We start from the raw sequence: 22,912 nt of genomic DNA, 5'->3' as shown, positions 1-22,912 counted from the left end.
AAAGAAGAGGTTCACATTCAGCTCTTTATATGAAGTTCAAACGTTGTAGAAGGGATATACCACTTTATTTTGAATAACATACACCCTGGAAAGGACACAGTAGAGTCTGAAACCAGCTTAACCGAGAACTGTGTGAAGTATAGACAGAGGTTTGCCTCCTTGAGGGGGTTAACATAGAGATAAAGAGAACAGAAGCATCACAGGGGTCTAGGAGTAGAAATTTACCATCAGAATGCTTGGGTTTTAACAAGCCTTTAATCCAAGACAACAATGTAAAACAATTAAGAAGCTTGGGAAATTTGGGTTAAGTGTTTTAAACAAGTGAATTTTTGTAGAGTGGGATGGGTTTCCCAATAACATAATTGTGTGTAGGTTAAATAACTGCCAAGTCACAAACCGTGGGTAGAAATGACCTAAGTTAAGCAGGTTCTCAAAGACATGCTTACACAGTCTCTGCGTTGGTTTGCTGAGACAAACACAATGTGCATCGGAGGACACACCCGTCTATCTGACCCCCAGCAGCATCGGCCCCACACCAGACGCCACAGCAGTTGCTCCTGAGCAGAGGACTGACAACCATTACATGGGTTGTGTTATGCCAATGATACTTATTTCATAATTGGCACCATACAGACAACAAAGCAGACTCCAATAAACTTACAACTCATAGACAAGTTGATTCTGTTCTGTTTTTTAAGTGCAAAGTGTCAAATACATAACAATTATTAGGAAACCTAATAACTGAGAAAATGACTCTATACCAAATATAATAAATGAGTGACAAGCATCATCTGCTATTTGATTGGTGGAAAGTTTCATTCCAAGGCCCCTCCCCCGGGAACTACTGAAGTCTGGACTCCGCCTCTAAGGCGGTCAAAAGGTCACCCCTCCCCAGAGAGGGTCAAGACCACCCCAAAGGCTATTTAAACTGCATCCCCTCCTCCCAACAAACACGTGGTCTTTCTGGTTTTCCTTTCCCCTCTCTGTGTTTTCCTTGTCTTCCTCTCTGGGGATTGGAAGGCCACCGGGGAGCACTGGTACCCATTAAACCTGGGCTTTTTCTAATTTGGTTTAATTTGGTCTAATTTGGATTACTGCATCGGTGCAGAGGTTTGTTGGGCCGTAAAAAGCTTTACACTATTAAAAACAGAAACATAAACAGAAGGAGTTGTCTTGTTTTCTCTTTGTTTACATTTTCACAGGTCTCACACCACCTAGCCCAGTCTGTAAGACACAGCACATTTAGAGATTAATGTAAATTAATCTAGATGGAAACTGGAAGGAACATACAGGTTCCCTTCCTCTTTCAGGAAACAATTACTAAGTTTTATGCTTGTTGACACATGGGGTGTTAGTTATTAATTTAAGAGATGAACAATCAATACATATAAAGCACAACACAAAATATCTGTAAACAATGGCTAGAAGTGATGATTCATCTTCTATGTAGCCCACAGCAGCATAAAGGTAAAATATATCTTAGCATGATTTAAAGTAAAACAAAGACTAATATGCTAACAATATGGTAAATCTGTGGCAATTACAGAATTGGCCAGATGCCTGTGCTCTTAGTGAATGCTTAAATAACACACCAAAACCCATTTTTGGTGGGGGAAGGGCTTGAGATCTCACTTTGTAGCCCTGGCTGGCCTGGAACTTGCTATGAAGACCAGGCTGGCCTCGGACTCACAGACATCCACCTGTCTCTGCCTCTGGAGTGCTAGAATTAAAGACGTGTGCTACAACATTCAGCTCAAAAGGCACACTTTTGGGAGAGGTGGACAGCTTTGAATAGTGTGAGAATTTCCATGTCTATTCAGAGCCAGAGTTATGTTGCCTTAAATTTACAGCACGAAGTTTAAAATTTCTGTGTGTTTATCATGGAACGCTGTGACCAAAAACAACACAAATGAAAACAGTCAAAACTGTGAAATGTTTATGGTTATGCTTAGACGCTGTTCTAAGAACTTGCATTTATTCATACAATTTAATTTTCAGTCACCAAAAAGACTATTATTACTCTCATTTTACAAATAAGAAACTGGGATACTCAACTAACTGCTCAACACTGAGTCAAGTCTAATAGCGAGGAAAGTCAGAGAGGAAAGAAAACAAACACATTAACCTCCTGACTTTAAAACATGACAGTCGGAAGGGAATAAAAACAATTACATGACCCCTAAGTCTCAACAGTTTAACTTAGTGAAGAAAGCTGATGATACAGGGTCTCTACAGTTCTAGTGAACTGAGCTCTCATGAGACAGGAGGCACGGAAAGTGACCATAGATAAGCCATGCAGAGTGCCACCCACTGATCAGTATTCCTGCATGCACTGACCTGGCACCTCTGCACTTACAGGAAGACGTTAGTCAGGAACAAACCAACATGATTTGAGAACTGTTAACTGTAACATGAGGTTTCTGTCCAGCCAGGTTCCCGCAGATGTTATGTCCCAAAGAAAAATCACACAGAGGTTTACATAAGTTATAAACTGATTGGCCCATTAGCTCAGGCTTCTTATTAGCTCTTATAACTTACATTAGCCCATTATTCTAATATATGTTAGCTACATGGCTCAGTACCCTTTTCAGCGGGTCAGGTCACATCCTGCTTTTTCCGGTGTCTGGACAGGACTGGGGAGAGAGCTTCCTTCTTCCCAGAATACTCCTGTTCTCATTGCCTCGCTTCTACTTCCTGTTTGGTTGTCTTGCCTATACTTCCTGCCTGGCTTCTGGCCAATCAGCGTTTATTTAAAACATAACTGACAGATTATAGACTTGTCCTACATCAGTTAACTAACATCTGTCCAACCATGGAGCTGTTTTAATGTCAGTATTTAGAGCAGGTTAGTCTTTAAGAGTTTGTGGAGAACACATACAACAAGCTGGCTGACATTCGTGACTAAAGTTATTTCTCTCATCTTCATCTCCACCTTTTGGGTTATCTGGCTTCATCGGCATCCTAGGAATCCCAAAGCCTACCTTTGAGTTTAGCTTTTTCCTTCTTGCAGCATTTTCTATACAACTACTGTTCTAAAAATAGGTTAAATGTCCCTAAGGCTGTACGCATGTTCCCATCTCTTGCACACACATAAAAATCGAATCTTAAAAAAAGGAGGAGTGAGGAAGTGGTGGTGGCAGTGGATGGAAGAAGGCCAACCTCGATGGCTGAGAGCTGTATGGAAAAACACATCCGTTTTCTAGTGTGTCACCCCGCTGAGTCTTGTGTCCCTAAGAGAAATCTGAAGTCCTATCTTAAACACACACCAGGCTGCTTTCTTCCTTTCCCTGTAATTTGTAACATTCATCTTTGTATTGTAGGAAACTGGCTGCTGCAGAGTAACAACAAATATTACCTCTGAAAGCAAACAATTGCACGGTACGAGGCTTTTATCAACAGCGCCAGCCTCATTTTACAAAGCCCATAGCTGTGTGTATTAGCAAATAAGGATCTTGGAAGTGAATTTCTGTAGACAGGCTAGCAAAGATGTTTATTTACTGGAGAATAACTTTATGTAAGAATTTATATAAACAATTTATATACAATACTGATTTTTATTGCCTCTAGGGAAGAATAGAATGTCAGCGTGTATTTGTTTGACAAATAAATTAGCTGGAAAAATACAGAATATTTATATTTGCAAAGAGGCCATAAATACTATAATTAAAAGTGACAATAACGCATTAGGAACAACTCTCAGTTTGAAGGTAACTTTTTTGAGGTGTCAACTGACAGTTCCCCTAAGTTCTTAAAGAAAACTGTTTTGTTCTTTAAATTTTGATTTACGTTAGGGCAAATTTGTGATTAATAGTTTAGTTAGTAGAGATTTACGGGCATCTTAAGCATTAACTGAAGCACTGGGTTAAGAGTCTCAAATTCTGTAGAGTTAGAAGGTGTGGGACCAACAGATCCCACTACTCCACATGAACTTTAAAATAAAGCCTGAGACAGAAGACCGACCAACAGACTCTGCTTCCAGGAGAGACCTATCCTTTTATTCTGACAGTATTAGAAGAATGGATCATTTTTCAGAGGCCTACACGGTCAATGTTTGTTATTTTCTTTTCCATATCTCTCTTTTGGTTAGCATTACTTTCTGACATATGGATTAAAGAACAAAGAAATCGACCTTTTGTTTGTAATAAATAGTAAGTATATCAGAACAATAAAGAGGGAGCACTCACTATCACGCTAATAAGCCCCAAGGTTGCAATAAGGATATACATGTTAATGGTCTCACAATTACGATGACAGATGGCTTCACTTTCTTGGATGCAGCAAGACTCTCTTTCCAAGCATGCACTTAAAAGCTGTGCCATTACTTTATAGGTATATGATAGAGTAGCTCTGCTCTGACTAGAAGCAATTATATTTCCTTCTAACCACGGAAGTCATCTTATGATAGAGCACCTCAGGAACTCGAGGTGAACATTTATGTCTCCTCAGTGCTCTCCCTAGTGTCGGCAACCCCTGCTCCTTTCCTGCACGGTGATTGGCGCTCAGAAATTCACCACGTCTATCTTTGAGATCCACTGGTGGTGGGGGGGACAGGGGGAGGGGGGGAGGGAGGGAGAGAGAGAGAGAGGAAGAAGAGAAGAGAAGAGAAGAGAAGAGAGGGAGGAAGAGGGAGAGAGAGGGAGAGATCTTCGGCTCCACTGGGACGCTCACTGTTGAGTTAATCTCTGCACCTGGAAAGGTCTCTCCCCAGCTGCCGTGCCCATTGTTGCCTCCACAGGCATCTGTGAGGCCCTGGGACTCTGGGACAATGAGAAGACGTGGCACATGGGACAGGGTGACTCAACGGCTGCTGAGCACACCATCAGAATGTTGCGCCTGCTCTGGCTAGCCAGAACACAAATGCTGTGGAGAAGAGAGGCACAAATCCAAACTTGGGGCATGGCCATCCTGGGGGTGTCCGTGGCTGTCTGCAAAAGTGAGGCCACAGAAAAGGGGGAAGATGTCACCCATGCAAGTGACATGATGAAGGTGGGCATCACCCTAACCGAAACATCCTGGGGAACAAAGAATCTCTGTGGCTGCTGAAGACTGCAAAGGGCCAGCCAGCTACACTGACCCAGTTGTCATCGGCATAGATGTGGGATGCTTCAGAGTCCTCAGAGATGGCAAATATGACTTGGACTTCAAGGTTCTTGATGTCGCCAACAGGTTCATCATGCTGGCCTGTCTGGTTGACCTGTATAAATTATCATATGGAAGTGTACAGTGGTGTCCACTGAAGGCCCCTTTGACCAGGATGACTGGGAAGCCTGGCAGAAGTCCACAGCTAGTGCAGGCATCCAGGTGCCTGAGGATGCTCTCCACCATGGCGATCAACCCTAAGCAGACTGCCAAGGCTATAGGTGACAAGTTCATTTTGTCCCCTGCTCAGAGTGAACAAGACTGGCTCTCATTCAGTCTTTGCAGGTGTGCAAGGTGGCTCAACACAAAGGTTGGGGCGTTGTGGTGTTCCATCGCTCTGGGGAGAGACCCACCTGGCGGTGAGCACATCAAGCGCTGGACATACTGGTGTGCACCTTGCCAATACAAGCACCAGGCCAATGAAATCAAATTCTCAAAACTGAGGCTTGGCATGAAGGCGAAGTTTGCCATCAGGTCCTTGAGAACTCCTCTGGCCAAAAAAACCAAGGGCTGGCAACCTCTGGAACCCTCAGTCACCACTGGCTGCTTAGACCCTGTCCCTGATATCACAGGGGAGGCTAGTTTACCCCATCCCCCACATATCCCCACTTCTTCCTCAGGAGATGGAAGCCATACTTGACTGGAACCCTACTGGAAATCCCAGCTCTGTAATCACGTGATTAGCCCAACTCTGTTTCTGGCACCTCACTTGTGTCTGGAGTTTCTGACCTCCAGTATGATCTCCCGGATGCCAAAGGCAAGACTCCCAAAGGTTCTATGTGTAAAATAAAAGCCTAGTTACCCATTAAAAAAAATCATCTCATGAAAGAGGTTAAGAAGAGAGGACACAAGAATACCTCTAATATTGATGACTGAATATTTATTTAAACAGTTTCTTTCTACACAGCCCTGGATGTCCTGGATCTCCCTTATAGACCAGAGTGGCCTCAAGCTCACAGAGATTCGCCTGCCTCAGTCTCCTGAGTGCTGGGATTAAAGGTGTGTGCCACCATGCTCACCTCCACATTTTAAACACTCCCAGTTTCCTTACTGCTTATTATTTCTGTTTTATACTGCTAATACCTGGCTGGGGATTGAGCCAGGGCTGCATGCTAAGCCGCCATGTGCTACTGAGCCACACCCGAGCCTCACCCATTTCACTTCGCACTTCAGTTTGAAGCAGGAACACCATTTTCATGCATGCTGGCTGCTCTAAGTACATTTGCTCCCTTCGCGTGAAGACAGCTTTGGCTAGGGATATTGCTGTTCTAAGTTTTCTTTGTGACAGAGCTTTCCCGCCTCGCTAATAGTTCCTGAGGATGACTGAAGGACCACGCCTCCTCAGTTATCTGCTTTGTAGATTCTGTCCACAGTTTCCCGCAATCTTGCTAGAGTAATGGAGGTTCCGGTGCTGCTCTAAGAAGGCGCTTTCACGGGTCATTGGGATGGCTCTGCAAGGAAAGGTGCTTGTGGTCAAGTCTGGAGACCTAGGTTCGATCCCCGTACCCTGTGTAAAGGCTCATGGAGAGACCTGACTGCAGGTGTCCTCTGACCTCCCTGCCATGAATGTGCACCTTCACTCCCTCATCACACATATATACCAATAATCAATAAAAAATGCTTTAAATTATTTTATAAGCAAATAGTTCAAATACACTGACAGTTGCACACACACACACACACACGCACACTTCTTCTAGCTCGGGACCTAGACATGCTGTAAAAAAGCAGTAAGTGGCATTTCGGTAAGGCCACTGTCAGCTGCCTTCCAGCCCTCAGCGGGCAAATGAACTGTGGTATCTTTGGAGAAGATAGAAACAGGATAATCATAAAAATATTAATCTGGGGCTAGAGATGCCTTAGTGCAAAGAAAACTGGCTGCTCTTGAGAGGACCCAAATTCAGTTCCTGGCACCCATAAAATGGCTCACAACCATCTATAATACAATTCCAGGGGCTCTGGGGAATCTTCCACTGGCTTCCGTGGGTACCAGACACATGTGGTACACATGCATACAAGCAGGGATGCATTCATTACACATAAAATAAAAAGAAAACTTTATAAAGAACCATCATCCTGGTTACTTCTTAAAAGTTTATTCATATATTTTTCATATATTCATATGAATAAGTATAATTTTGTGTGTCTTTCTCTTATTTGTAGAGTTGAGTGCAGATGTTGTTAATATGTCTGCATTAATATAATTCCCAGTGTCTCTACCAGACGGGTGCAAAAAGTCTACATTTCCAGTCTCCGCAACAGTCGTTCTGAGGCATGAGAAACTTAGATTCTCTTTTTCCTGGTCTTGCCCCTACAACCTTCAAGGCTGTCCCCGTCTGCCCTGTGCTGGCTGTACAGTCCTTCAAGGCTGTCTACACCTACGGGGTTGTCTAATAGCAGTATTCTAGAGTATGTGCTGAAAGCAGAAAAAGCTTCCTACTTGCAATCTTTTATTTAAGAAAAACTAAACAGGGAATGATGGCGCAAATCTTCAACTCCAGCAGTCCGGAGGCAGAGGCAGGCGGGTCTCTGTGAGTTCAAGGCCAGCCTGGTCTACGGAGTGAGTTCCAGGACAGCCAGGGCTTCACAGAGAAAGCCTGTCTCAAAAAACCAGAAAAGGAAAAAAAAAAACCCAAATATAGTGAATGGACTCATTAACTGTAACACTTTTCCAAATCTATTCTACAAAACTTGAACAATCTATTTTTCCCCTGAAACTATTTATGTTACAAAAGCTATAAAGGCTATTTTTGGGAACAGATTACACAATTACTGATCATGCCAAGTTCAGAGGTTTTAAAAGTGACAATCCAAAAGGCTGGATGGTTGGTCTTCCAAAGGAAGAGACCAATGCCACATCTCAGACTGGGGTTGAGCAGGAAGTCCATCTGACTCCTACCCCGTGACTGTCTGGGGTAACACTGGGTCTCATCCGCACCGTCACAGTCTCAGAGTTTGCCATTTCAACACTCTGGTCTTGATTTCCACTCTCTCTCAACTCTCGGGTTGACCACAACCCTGCCTTTGACCAGGACAGTTGTCTTTATTTGTGTTGGCTCGGGGCCCGTGCTCACACACGGCACCACCTCTGAGATGGTCTCTTTTCACATGGAACTTTCATGGTCAGATCGCCCTCCACATCTCATATACTGATTCTTCTGTTTAAACTCCGACCAACCTCTCAGTTCACACTGCTCTGGATGCAGTAACCCACTGCGTTCAGCCTTCCTACCCGCAAGAGATCACTGTGTTAGGATACAGGGTGGAACAGTGTGCCTTTTCAAGGCCTCTGAGGCCCACCATTTCAACAGCCCACTGGTTTCTATCACCTATGAAAACACTCTGTCCTCTGTGGTAATCTCTCCCCTGCCTATCCCAGATCACAGCACTCAACATTTCTGAACCGCTCTGATATTACTTGTACATGTCTGTGTGTGCGCATCTTTCTCTTATATAGACTGACCGTTATTTGAGAGTAGGACATGTCAATTCCTTTAGAACAGTTGTCTCAACCTTCCTAATGCTGCAGTCTTTTAATATAGCTCCTCATGTGTCAGAACACAGTCCAAAGAATGATGCATGGTCAACAATGCCTTGGGGAGCTGTGAGAGGCTCCAGGAAAAAAAGGCCGAGGGCCATGACCTCAGGAGCATCTTGTTCCCTGGATATGATTTCGTGCCTCCCTTAACAAATATTTGCATTCAACTTATAAGACATGCTCATTCTTGTTAGACGTCAGAACACAGCTATAGAAGCCAGTGTGGTCAGTGTACCCTGAACCTGGATATGGCCTTCTGCCTTGCTTTCCCAGATCTAACCTATAGTACGTACCAGGCAATTGTGTTTAAATTGGTCTGTCCTGGGAAAGGGCTGGTAATATTGAGTATGTGCTTAGTGACGTTTACTTACATGGTTTTTTCCTGAACCAAACAGCCTTCCTTGGATCACTGCTTCTTTGCTTCATTCATGTATGATAGAACACTAGAAGAGAAGTAGGGCTGTCTACACCATTAGCCTAGTCCACCCCGTTCTTTCAGGTCCTCAGATCTCACACACAGATGTCAAAGTCCACACTCATGCTGTGCTGACCCTCCCAAACACAGAATTATTGTCACTGCTACTTCTTAACTGTAATTTTACTACTGCCATGAATCACAATGTAAGTACCTGATACGCAGGATATCTGATATGAGTCCTGTATGGATGGGTTGTCTGACCTCTAGAGAGAATCGGTCACAACCCACAGGTCGAGAACTACTGCTTTAGAATATTCAGGGTACCAACCGCTATACACATTTAGTAGAGTGCATGTATGCATGTGTGTGTGTTAGTGTGCATGTGTGTAGGCTTATTGGGTGAATAAATGGTATTCTTTTTAGGACATCTGAATATATTTACTAATTAAAAACTTAAAAACTTTGTATTTAAGTCTTATCTTAATGCAGGCAGTTTGGGATGTCTAGTCTTAGGAGATGTGGATATGACAGACAATAGGTTTTGATTCTAGATAGTTGCCCGTGCTGGTTAGTTACTTAACCCTAACAAGCTTCAAACACTTGCTAGCACAAACTCATTTGTTAGTGCTTAAAGGTGAGCACTGCCCAGACAGGTGAGACTCCTGGAGTGGCTTGGTGGAGAGAAGTCACAGTTCTGTTCCCTTTGTCTTCAAACCTGATTTCAGCGGAATCAGTCTATTAGCAAAGCAAAGACGCAGTTACTGAACTCTGCAGCTTATGCACGTGGGTGTGTGTTAGCTGCTAGGGGAGACTGGAAACAGAACGTGCTCTCCTTAGGTCCTAGTCTGAACATCTTCTCTCAAGACCTTGCTGATGCCTCAGATGGACTTGGGGTCTGCTCTAGTTCTCGATGCTGCTATCCACAGGGCAGTGTTTGGCACATCTGTCTCCCATGGTGCTAAATTCCACGAGGACCAGGGTTGCGCTTGGTCATTTTTTCCGAACAGGCACTCTTTACTTTTTAATATTGTAAAATGTTGTGATTAGAATCATTACATAGGTTTAAACAGATCCAGAAATAAATTTTAGGGGACAAAAGACCTTTCCAGGAAAGCGCAGGGCAAGTAAGAGAATCATTCTACAGTAAATGACAATAACATATTATCAGATGGCAAGGAGCAAAGACTTTCAGCTCTACTCAGCTCAATTATATTAGGTTCTATTTCTTTTATTAACAAGAAGAATGCTATGGGTTTAAACAATACTCTAGAAAGGATTCTCAAAGAGATTATTTTTTATACCTCAAAAAATGACATTGCGATCAGCTGGGTCTAAGCACAGAAGCCGACAACGAACCGAATGATGTGGGACTCCATGTTCTTTCTAACTGCGCTTCACTGTGAGGAGATGGGGCAGACACAGGACGCAGACACAGTACTCTAAGGGCCTCAGTCCTTTGAAGGACTGAAGTCACATCACATCCTGGGTCTTCTGCAGTTTCCATGAATGTGGGTGCTCTGTCAGCCAGTTACACCCCCGGGGCTGTCAGATCCTTTGCTTATCTCCACAGGCAGTTCTCACTGTTCTGGTCAAGCTCATATGCAACTAAAGCTGGATATAATATTAAATACACGGGCTGGCTTGGCAATCATAAACTGAAGTATTATGGGGAATTATTATGGAGTTATTATTCATAACTGAAGCGACTGTAAACAATGGGATCTAAAACCAAACTGGGTTGCTAGGTTCCCTTGGGCTCATCCCGTGGGCCAGCGTTCTCTCCATGCTGAAAGACATCCCAGCCTAGGAGCCATGGACCGGGCCTGACTGCAAATCTTAGCCTGATTTCTGCTGTGATAACAGGAAACTTGAGATTGGGCAATTTATGAAGAAAATGAGTTTGTTTTGCCTCATCTCTGGAAGTCAGGGGTTTGAGAGGCTGTGTAAGGTGACAGCCTTATGAAGTCTCAACTGTTCCCCAGAAGGCAGAATATCGGATCATACCATCAAACTATTTCTCCATCCTAACTGCTCCAACAGTTCAGACACGACAGCTGGACTGACCTTCTACTCTCAAGAAACCCCACTTTAGGAGTTACATCTCAGCATGAGTTTTGGTGAAGATATTCAAACTAAATAAGTGGAGTTGGCACAAAACATGGCCACATCTAGATTGCTGAGATTTTTACCAATGGGAAGAGGCACAAAAGAATGGTTCATCCAAGCTACGACTAACATAATGCTGGATGACAGTTACCGTAGGGCTGGAGCATTATGAAGACAACACAGCCCAGTCCCCACTGCCTAGAATGAGACCCTGAACATGACAGTACCTTAGAATCCTCCTTGCGCCTCTTCCCTGTCACCACCAACCCTAAAGGTGGCCAGCATTCTGCTTCCTGCTCCTATCCATCAGTCTTCCTGTTCCTTGATTTATATATGACACGAATCAGTAATCTCAAGGCTTCTTTCTTTGAATGTCATACTTGTGAGGTTCATGAGTTGCAAATTCTTCTACACTTTAATTTCACCATCATGTACTATTCATTATATAAATATAGCAGAGTTTGCTATTCTATTCTACTACATATGGGTCTCTCCCTCTAGTAATTTTCTGTTCAAATAAAACTAAGTACTAGTTGTGCAACGTACAAAGGTGGAGACGAGGACAAAGCTCACACACCTGCCCTAAGTTTAGCTTAGAAAATGAGCTTGTGTATTAAGCTTTTATGATGTGACTTCAAACTCTGAAGTTATAAAAATTAAGTATAGAAAATTAAGCATGTTTATATTGCAGGGGGTAATATCCCCAGGAAGAAACACTTCCTTCCTAGACTCTTATCTTGTTCTGCAAAGTTCTGCCTGCACATGGAGGGGTTATCTAAACCAACGCTGAGAGATGCCAATGTTTGTTTATCATTTGTGTTGCAGATGGTCTGCATTGCCTAGATACTTTAAAGAAACTAAGAACATCCAATTTCTAACAAGATGGAAGTAAAGAAACAAACTTCTTTAAGATTGATTAATTTCTTGTTGAGACAGCCAAGTAAGATGCCAGCATCTACAACAATTTTAAGCACTTGAAGATGAACTGTGCTACCATCTGAGGTTTTAAAGTGAAGCATATTACTTTCTGTGTAGTCGTCTGAATGCCACTATAGCAGCTGTCTCTGCAGAACGAAAAGCTCATGTCTTCAAAGTGTATCTAATTCTGTGGGAAAAGGAGCAGAGCGGAGACAAGGCAAGAGGAGTCGCAGAATGCACGCTTACTGAATCCTATTACTATGAGATACAAAAAAAGCCAGCAGAGCAAAAACAGATCCAGAAATGTTCCGATATGAGAAGAAGGAGGAATATCCCTTTGTTCCATCAACCCTACCATCTGCGGGATGGGTAGGTTTTGCTTTCACTGAGCTGGAGGAGAGGAGGGAGAAAATGCAGTGGATCGTGTATTTGTGTGAAGTCGTCAGGAGACATGGGCGAGAACCCTGAAGATGAGGACTGAGGAATGTGTCCGGATGGGACATGTGTCAGGAAAGCACAGGATTCTAGACGTCAGACAGGAACAGCGCAGTGAGGTGGGAAGACCGCACAGGGCCCTGGGCCCTGTGGGCAGGAAATCATCTGTGGATAAGACACAGCAGTCCTGCAGACTGTGGATAAGGCTCTTTTTTCATGTTTACACTTATGTATGACACTCACACGTGAGGAGATGTCACTGAGATCGCTTTCACAGCCTGCTACCCAGTCTTAATCACCCCTGCTGAATCATGTCGTCCTGTCTAGCCCACCTCTTATCCTGATGTTTCTTTTGTACAGGCGGTCAGGACTGCTGGGTGGACATGACTGTGATGCCGTATCACATGAACTCTCTGCTTTTGTTATGAAAATACCAAGTCCAAGTTGGGTATGGCAGAGCACACCTATGATCCCAGCATTCTAGCAACAGGGGCTGGAGGATGAGGAGGAGTTCAAGGGTATCCTTGGCTACACAGTGAGTCTGAGGCTAGTTTGGGCTACATAAATCAGACTTCAACCAACTAAAAACAATCTACTAAGTTGGAAAGGGTCGTGCTGCCTTTTTACAAGTTTTACAAGTTTGGAGGCTGTAATGAGGTGCTGAGGCAGCACAGCTTTCGACAAGGCATTTCTCAGCAAGAACAATGCAATTATAATACACTTTCTTTCCTCCTTGTTGGAGTGGCTCACACGTTTTTGATGAGCAATGTTGCAACTGCTCATTTTAATACCTGAGAGAGTAACCTACTGATTCCTGTTCTAGGATTTTTATCCTGTTTATATTTTGTACACCCCCACCCCCACAGAGATACTCAGTGAAACACTGCTTTTGATGAAAAGCAAAATCAGAAAAATTGCCCATCACAGGAGACTGCTGAGGTGACAAAGCACACATTGACAAAGTATTATGGAAGCATGATACTGATCCACATGCATGGGACAGACTTCTGGACACACAGTAAGAAAATACGGAAAACAGAATGGGCAATGGGGCAATGAGCATTAACAACACTACAGGCCCTTGGGCTGTGTGGATGCCAGTGCTTACTATGCTTTTTAAAAACTATCTTAAAAATGTAATATTTTGGTTTTCAAAGTAAATTGCTAAAGTAGGAAATTTCCAAGGAAGAAAGGAAGAAAACAAATGGAAATGAAAATGCCTTGGAATGGACATACTGCGCTCTGCCCTTTTCCTTAACACACTGCCGTCTTCCACACCACAGGACAGAGTAAAGGTAAGTTAGGTACATGGCAACCATTGTACACACACAGGTCTTAACACACTGCCGTCTTACACACCACAGGACAGAGTAAAGGTAAGTTAGGTACATGGCAACCATTGTACACACACAGGTCTATAATTTGGTAAATACCAAAACAAAACACAAAATCCTTATTTAATGCTTCCTTAATGCTTACCCAGAGCAGAAGCCAAACATGTATGTTCCATTTGCCTCAGAAAACGGTGCCGGGGTGATCTGTCTAGCACTGTGACCTGGAGGGTCTTCTGGCTCAGATGGATAGGGGGTGACAAGCCAGGGGATTCAGGAGGTGGGAGGTCCCTGGCCTGGGACTTACTAGCTATAGGATCATAACTGTAATCGCTTCCTAGATGTAAGATTAAGTTTCCTGTGATGTCTGTTTTTGAAACAGAAAGCCCGAGAAAGGTCATGCAGTCCACCCCTGCAGAGACCAACTTGAACAGCAGGGCATTACTTAAAAGTAAATTACTAAAGACTGATTTGAAAACCTGTAGGAATTATCTGCTTGGTCCAGCTGTTTTCAAAATTTATTAGCATTAAGCTATTTCTTTTACTAAGATATTTTACGTAATGCTGTATAAGGCTGCCAGCAACAATACTTCACATGAGAAATATCTTTCTAATCTCCAAGAACTGAGAACATGAAATGGAGAAAATGTTACTTTTAGTTTTTTCAATAATTGATGTTTTCTTTTGGGAAATTCATTCTGGAAATGTACAGATGAAAAAAATCAGATTGGGTCAAATCAGCACATGTCTATGGTCAGATTCCTGGGTCTAGGAACGCCCAAATCCCTATCTACTGACTCTCAAACACCCGTCCGTAACCTGAACTTCCGGCCTGTCAGCTGGGCACTCTGAGCATGTCCCAGCAGGTGCCAGTGAGTTCCTCAGAGCCCAGAGTCCTCACAAATGTCTTGAGTCAGTTGCTAATAGACAGGATTGACAATAGAATACAGTGGTTGCCAGCCAGGCATGATACTGCTCGTCCAGGAAACATTTGGCAACTTAGAGATATTTCTCTTTGTCCCAAGGAGGCAAAAAGAAATTAATATTGGCATATTGTGGGCAGGAGCCAGGGATGCCATTATGTATACTATATTACAAGGGACATTGTTCCACAGCACACAGTTATGCTCAAATGTCTTTTGTGCCCAAGTTGAGAAAAGGATTCTAGACGTCAGAATCTATCATCCTGGATGCGAACTCTACCCTGGAAGGGCCCCTTCTTGCTCGGCTTGGTGTGCTCAGCGTCTGGATGGCTACACGCTGTGCACTTCCGGAATAAAGGAAGGAAAGAGCTCAAACAGGACTGCTCTTGTTCTGAGTCTCTCAGCTTAGCCTTGCTGCTCTTCTGGCCTCGGCCACGGCACTAGCTTGAGCCTAAGTGCCTTCCTGCCTGCGTGCTCCCGGGCTGCGCCTCTCTCATTTACAAAGAATAAAGGCCTGAAAGTAGGGGGTTCAGGGATGTCTTTATAAATTAGCATTAAAACGGGGATTTTAAAACACAAACAACCTCAGAAAATTGGGCCGGTGTCTGCTAACATACTGAGACGGTAATAAAAATGTATCCAAAGTCCTGGATTGGGGCCATTCATCACCATCTCCTCCTGACCCTGTTCTCCTTACTTCCTATGAGGCAAAGACTTATAATATCTGCACGTGGCCAGCTTATCACCTGTAAGCATTACAGCTCCAGCAGAAAGCGATCCTGGCAGCCTGGAGCCAAAGAGTACCACAAAGTCACTCCAAACGCAGCTGCTTACAGCTCTGCTCTGGGGGAAAGGTTTCCCTAGCAAAGTCTTGATCAGGGCTCAGGGGCCTTTCCCACAAGGTTAAGGAAACACCAAATTTGAAGCTTCTTCAACCTAGCTAAAGTGAAAGAGTTTCTCTTTATAAGACTAGTCCAATCTGTCTGTAACTCAAGGACTTTCATAAAAGAATGTTTCCTGGGACTGACGAGCAGGCCACTTATTAGCTATCGTGTGTGGGACACTGAAGACATAAATGTGAAGAATTAGTCTAGTCAAGCATGGGGAGGGTGTTCCTCTTGGAAAGCCACCTTTCTGAGGCGACTGGCCATCTTTTCCTAGTCCCAGAGGCAGAGAAGCCTCTTACTCCGCACATACCTGAATGTCTCTCTGTCTCCTGCTCACAGAACTGATCTTGGAGGAGGGCCTTAGCACAGTTACGCTGGCAGTAGTAAAAGTCAATGCCAGCTCACAGGGCTCAGAGGGGCTGAGTAGACCCGGTCTAAAAAGATGACATTGGCTTGGGCAATCAGCATCTTATTGGAGACTAAACGCCCCCAAACTACAGGTTGTTACATACTATAGAAAGCTAGTATACACAGGCGGTCCCTCCAAGATACACAAATGTCAATTTCCTCTCAGTCAAGTGGCTGATGTTCTGTTAGCTTACAGGTATATTTAATTTGGTTTATATCAATAAAGCTGGTATTCTTTGAATGTCTGACATCCAATCCTGGAGTGTTGGTCTTTTTTTTATTTTGTAACAAATACAGTTACTATGTGCACAGTTTTAAAAAGCATGAAGGCAGAAATATTAATTAATTATATTTGAAACAGGCTCTCACTATAGATAGTCCAGGTTGGCATCAAACTCACGGTCCTCCTGCCTCTCTCTTCCCTCTGAGAACTAGATGGCAGGCACACACATGGACCTATCTTGTTCTACTTTTGATGATCACATCAATTTAAGCATTTTACACATTAAAGGCCAGAATGATATTACCTGGGGTTTGACAAAAAAAAAGGAGCCTAGGTGGGGTCTAACTACAGCACAACCAAGCAACACCCTGCCCCAAATCCTAGAGAGAAGCATAGATCTAAGTACTACTGACCACAAATGTAAGCAGTGCTCCCCCCCCCCCAGTCGTGATACTGAGAATGCAAGGTGGTTTGGACATTAATCAAATATGAAAACAGCCTGTGAAATAGGAAATGGTTTTCAGAAATCAGTACCTAAGCATTCAACATAATTTTATGTCACAGTCTTTGCAAATTAGAGTCCCTCATCTTTTTCTTTTTGGCTAGGCTCTCTCTATGTAGCCCTGGCTGTCTTGGGACTCACGATGTAAACCAGGCTGACCTCGAGTTCACAAGATCCACCTGCCTCTGCCTCCTGAGTGCTGGGAAAAGGTGTGCACCAACATGCCTGGCTCCCATGCCTTTTCAGAAAAAGCTTTTTGATTTAATTTTATGTATGAGTGCCAGGCAAAGGCCAGAGAAGATGCTGGCTCTCCCGGAGCTTGAGTTTCAGGCAGCTGTGAGCTGTTGGAAGTGTGTGTTGGGAACTGCTGCAGGAGCAGCAGGTCCTCTTGACCACCGAGGCTTCTCTCCAACGTCCTTCTTCCCATGCTTCTGGAAAAAAAAGCTCTTGGAAAATTCCAGAACAGGCACCCAAACTCTCTTTTAAATAGTCTTTCTTCCCTGGATCAGATCTTGACTTGCCATCTCTGAATAGTGTGATGTAATTAGCTGACACAGAACATGGAATTTAAGAAGTGGTCCTCAAGTCGCGCAGTGGTGGCATGCACCTTTAATATTGTAGAGGTGGGCGCATCTCTGTGAGTTCGAAGCCAGCCTGGTCCACAAAGTGAGCAGCCGGAGATGCTATATAGACAAAGCTTGACTTGAAAAAAACAAAAATAAAACAAAAATAAACAAAGAAGCAGTCCTTCTCCAAGGATGTAAGAAAAACTCAGTTTGGAATTGTGCTGGGTTCCAGCTGAGCTACCATTTCCTGCGGTCACTTAACCTTCAAAGGCCTTGGTTTTCTTATCTATAAAGTGGGAAATAATCCACATTTTCTTTCCAGAGAGAAATCCTGTCTTTATGGAGTTTTGGTGAGAACTGCAGGAAGGGAAACAACAGACAAAGACATACATAATGCATGAGCAAGAAATGCTAAAGCCAAAAGTCACATCCGAAGGTCATGGTGAGAAGGTTTTAGGGAACTGAGGGACAGTGGAATTTATCACATAGGAAAGCCTCTTTGAGGTGGCATTTGAATAAAAGCGGAGGGGGAGTGGCGTGAGGCAGATACATTTCTGGGAAAATTCAAAAGCAGGAAGAAGGAAGAACAAATGCCAGGGTCCGGGGAAGCAGCAGGTGTGGGCGCCTGACTGGGGCGAGGGCAGGGACTCTGCATCGAGATTCTGGTGTTCATTCAACAAGCTGGAAGCCCCTGGAGGGTTTGAAGCAGAGAACAGCTACACAGAGACCTCCACCATTACTTGGAGCTGGGTATGGTCAGGCTGTGTAGGGGCAGAGACCAGACAAGAGAGGGAGATGATGAGGACTGAGTCAGGACTGGCCTGGGATGGTGTGCGTGAGAGGATCCAGGATGGCTGCAAGGTTTCAGTCTGAGCCAATAGGAAAGAGGTGAGGCCACTGAAAAGAAGGGAAGACGGGTGATGTGGTCTGCGGGGATGCAGTGAGGGCTTATGGTCAATAGTTTGAGATGACTGTCTACATTCAAGGAGAGATTACAAGTAGTCAATTCAATACAGAGAAGGGACTGGGTCCTGGCCAAACTTAAAAAAAAATTTATAAACTCATGTGACTTCATGACAACCATCTGTTCTCTATGCAAGGCTGGTGTTCAGGAGTTGGCAGCTGGCTTTACACCAGTTCTTTGTGAAAATTACAGGAGGCATATACACCTTTTTTTTTGTGTGTGACGACAGGTAAAGCACAATCGCCTAGGCAGGAGGTGGTTACACAGTTCTTTTCTGAGCTTTAGTTAGAGTCCTCTGGGCTTCCAAATGCTGGGTATCACTATTTCTTACTAACTGATCACCTTCCTTTTTCCCAGGGAGACTTTTTCACCCAGCCCTTTAAAGCAAAACCTAACAAGAACCATAAATACATAAATGTATTCCCCAGTGATTTCAGCAGTCTCTCTTGTTGTTCTAGCATAGATAACATCTTTCCATTATTAAACAACTTGTTTAGATCTGAAAAAGGAAACTACTGTCCTGCCTCTCCAAATAAGACACACTCCAGATTAACTCAGATGTAGTTTAAGATGTACTTGGTAACTTTAATAAAAAAAAACTACATTTAAAAAGCTTTTTAATATTATTCTTTTAAAAATGTAATAGTGATACCCATTTATTTATTTAGTGTGTCTGTGTGTGTGTGCGTGTGCACACGCGTGCAAGCTTGTGTGCATGTCTGTACCAAGGCATAAGTGGAGACAAAAAAATAACTTGCATGCGTTGTTTTTCTCCTACTATGTGGGTCCCAGGGATCACATTCAGGCTGCCACACTTGGTGGCAAGCGCCTTTACCTATTGGGTCATTTACTGATACCTTGGTATTTTTCTTAATTTTGCATATACAAATACTATGTATATATGTAATTTTAATATTGTTTAAAAAATACCCTAGGTATACACTTTACCATTGCTTTTTGGAGAACATCCACTGATATATACTATTGCCTATAAAGATAGTTACTAGTAATGGGTGTGAATACTGACACAGCATGCCTGCTGTGTGGACAGGCTGCCTGAACAAGCATAAATAACAAACAGACTTAATTGCCAAGGGCCCGGAAGCTCACTCCTATTGTATAAAATTCGCAGCTCCCCGGGAAAGCAGAGGAAGCTATGTGTTTCTATTCTACAGAGAAACAGCTGACCAGTTATTTAGCCTCACCCGTTAATTAAGATGTGTGTTATTAAAGTCTCTGGAACACAAGGCATCGGATAGAATGTCTGATACTTTCAAAGTGTTTTCTGGTTTTGTTTTCTTTTAAAGAAAGAGTACAGGTACAAGAATTTAACACAGTCTGTTACTACATCTCCTGGTGGTTTTATGTGGAGTGGCACCTTCAGGAAAAGTACTTTGACATTCTTTCACCAAATGGACAAGTGGGGAAGAGGACACAGGAAAATGCAAACCATCCCACTCCTTACTGGTGTCAAGTCAGCACAGGTTAGAACAACTGGGGGTGTCATTTTCATACCTCAGACCTTTAGAGATTAAAAAAAAAAACCCTGAGGGTAGAATAGGGAAATTCTGTCCCATCGTCACATGGCGATGGCCATGATGTGAACTTACAGCTTTTCTGGAGGGTAAATTTGTCAACCTTTATAAAAAAAAACCCTCTATAACTGTGCAAGTTTATCTACCCATTCAGAAATTTCATATCAACAAATTTAGCCTCAAGGAATAAATGTACAAGAACACAAAGAATGCTAATTTTCAGGATGCCACCGCATCACCAACTATAATACAAGTACTGACAGGACCCTAAGTGTTCAACCACAGGAGACCAATTTATTTTGGTACAGTTACACAATGGAGTGTTATGTAGGTTCTGGAACTGTAATACAGTGACCTGCTCACTGGAAATATGTAGCACCAGGAGAAAACACAATAATCATGAAGCCATGGAGAGTGAGGAACTGTTCTGATAACAGTGTGTGCATGTGTGTCAGCATGATACATATCAACATGCACATATACAAAAAAAAAAAAAAGAACAAAAATCTCCAAAGGGACAGACTGAAACTGTGTGAATAGTCTATTTTGGTGATTAAATTATAGGTACATTTTCTTTTTTCTTCTTGTTACAACTGCTTTTTATTCTACAGCAGAATGCAAAATTAAAATCTTATAAGCACAAATTTTGAGATTAGAAATATTTACAATATAAATAAGAAAATATAATCCCCAGCAAAATACAAAGCTGCTTCTCTTTCATAAATAAGCAGATATCTGAATCCTAACACTAAACTATTTCTCTGTACTACAAAATACAAATGGCACTAAAAACCATTTAGATATACCAACAGTTTATTACACTCCCGTTTTTGGTATTAATGTGCTATTCCTAGACAGAGGCCCATTCAACAGGCACCGTCACAGAGAAATATTATTGTTGAGTAAATGAACTGATTTTGAAAAACTAGGTACTGAAATGTGGTGTCTTCAAGTTGATGCGGCTCTCCCTATGCTCACAAAGCAGGACAGGATGCTCTCGCTCCCTCCCAGATCCTCCAAGTTGCAGTTAGCTCTGCTGCAAGTTATCTTTCTCACTGAAGGGCTGAAGCAGAGCTTGCAGCAGCAACAGTAACAACATGTCGTGTCTTGACTGATATTCTTGGCATGGGCATCTAAACAGATACTTCAGTTTTCACAGTACAAGGACATGCTGCACTAAGAGGAAGAGATGCACCAGGTGAGAGAGGTGGGCAAAGGATACAGGTAACCCTGAAGGTGGATGGTAGGGGGAAGAGGGGCTGGAGAGGCCTGGACAAGCACTTTAAAGGCAAACAAAAGCCTGGTTTGGGCTAACTGCTGTCTCCTTTAAGGGACCAACCTTCAACACCCAGCTCTGAAACTGGAGCTTAGAAGGCAACACTTTGCTTTTTCAAATTTCCTATATGATTCTGGGAAATGAATGGTTAAATTGTGATTCCAGCTGCCAAAGTCAAATTTTCCCGTACAGACTGTCCAGCTCAGTTCTGCCAGTGGAAGGATTCCGTGTAATTCAGCTTTCTTTGGACACTTTGGATGAAGGGAAGCCAGTGTCTTGGAAGTGGAGCCAGTCAAAGTGGGCAGTTTCAAAGTGAGTCAGGGTTTTCTCATGAAGAACAGACATCTACATCCCTGTAGCCAACAGCTTCGTGCTTCTCCTTCCGTCCCATTCAGTCATCCAGGATGAAGGGTGAGCTGGGCCCCACCGAGGTCCTGGCACATCTATCCATAGCGCATTCCTCCTGAGCTCTGATCTCACGGTAAGCCCTCCAGGGTGGCGCTGGATTGTTTGCTGCAGAGTATATGGTCTTAAGACTGCTGATGCAATGCAGCTGGAAGCCTTGCCAAGCCTCACCTGAGTTCCTATTCTAACAGAGAGCACCCCACTGAGGGCCCCTACCAGAGAACAAAATCAGCTGACCAAAGATGCTCACAACTCCCTCCTATTCCAAAGGTTGATGAAAGTTCCAGAGGTGACTAGCTCAGAAACATCACTCCTAAAACCATCTCCTTAAAGGAACAAGAGCCCCAGCCTCCCAGCCCATAAATCCTATTTATGTGACTATAAAGGAGGTCTCGCCTTTCTATCTTGATTATCATGACTTTTTTTAATGCTTCTTATACTTAGACATGGCAAATGTCACCTCCATCTATTTATTTTTATTTTATGTCTATGGATATTTTGGCTGGATACATGTCTGTGCACCACATGCCGGCAGAGCCATGGAGGCCAGAAGAGCATGCTGGACCTCCTGGAACTGGAGTTTTAGACAGCTTAGCACTATGTGGTTCTGGGAATCAAACCTGGGTCTTCTGGAAGAGCAGCAGGCACCACTCTTAGCCTCTGAGCCATCTCTTGGTCCCCTCCATCTCTGCGATTTTGGCTTATCCCATTGCGTCAAGGCCTCTTCAAACACTAAATTCTTTTACCCAATTTAATACTTCTTACTTTTAGCATTGCTTGATCTAAAGCCGTTGTCACACAGGTGGATGAACAGGTCACAACACACTTACGAGCAGCCCAGGCCCCTGAATACATTTCCTCTTCTTTACTATGTACCCGAGCTTTCCACGCAGACGACAACTCAGAGGCAGATGGGACTTTTCCAGGTGACTGAAAGACACAGCCAGTGACCTCAGGGTCTCTCCTCTGCCAGAATGGAGAATAAGCGCTAATGGCAGGGGCAGAGATGAATGACAAAGTACTTTAAAGTATGCCACCTCATCTTAATAAAAGACAGTGCAATGCTCCGACTGTATTGTACTCTTACAGTGTCAGGCATGAAAAAAGTTAATTTCATTAATGGGCTATTAAAAATACATATATATGTATAAACACATATTTGGAATTAGCACTTAAACCCAGGATTTCATCAACAAGTTATCTTCCCAGTCCTCAAAATATTTCCATATGAATCTTGTTGATATTGCTGCAGTTTCTCTGGGCTTCGTGTGAGCAGTCGAGCCGTTCAGGCAGCAGAGTCCTGCAGATGTGGCAACCTCCTCTGCCTGTGTCCAACCC

At 43.3% G+C, this 22,912-nt stretch overlaps 1 protein-coding gene across 1 annotated transcript in view; it reads right to left on the bottom strand.

Annotated features, from left to right (window-relative positions):
• Positions 1-22,912, bottom strand: part of LOC121454870 (ubiquitin-conjugating enzyme E2 E2) — a 280,300-nt gene that overhangs the window by 47,336 nt on the left and 210,052 nt on the right. The gene's annotated exons all lie outside the window — the stretch shown is intronic.

The sequence above is a fragment of the Microtus oregoni genome, unplaced genomic scaffold, assembly GCF_018167655.1.
Source record: "Microtus oregoni isolate MIOR12 unplaced genomic scaffold, Mior012 000013F_ref0000133, whole genome shotgun sequence".
NCBI lineage: Eukaryota > Metazoa > Chordata > Mammalia > Rodentia > Cricetidae > Microtus > Microtus oregoni.
This window is presented reverse-complemented; position numbering and strand designations above follow the sequence as displayed.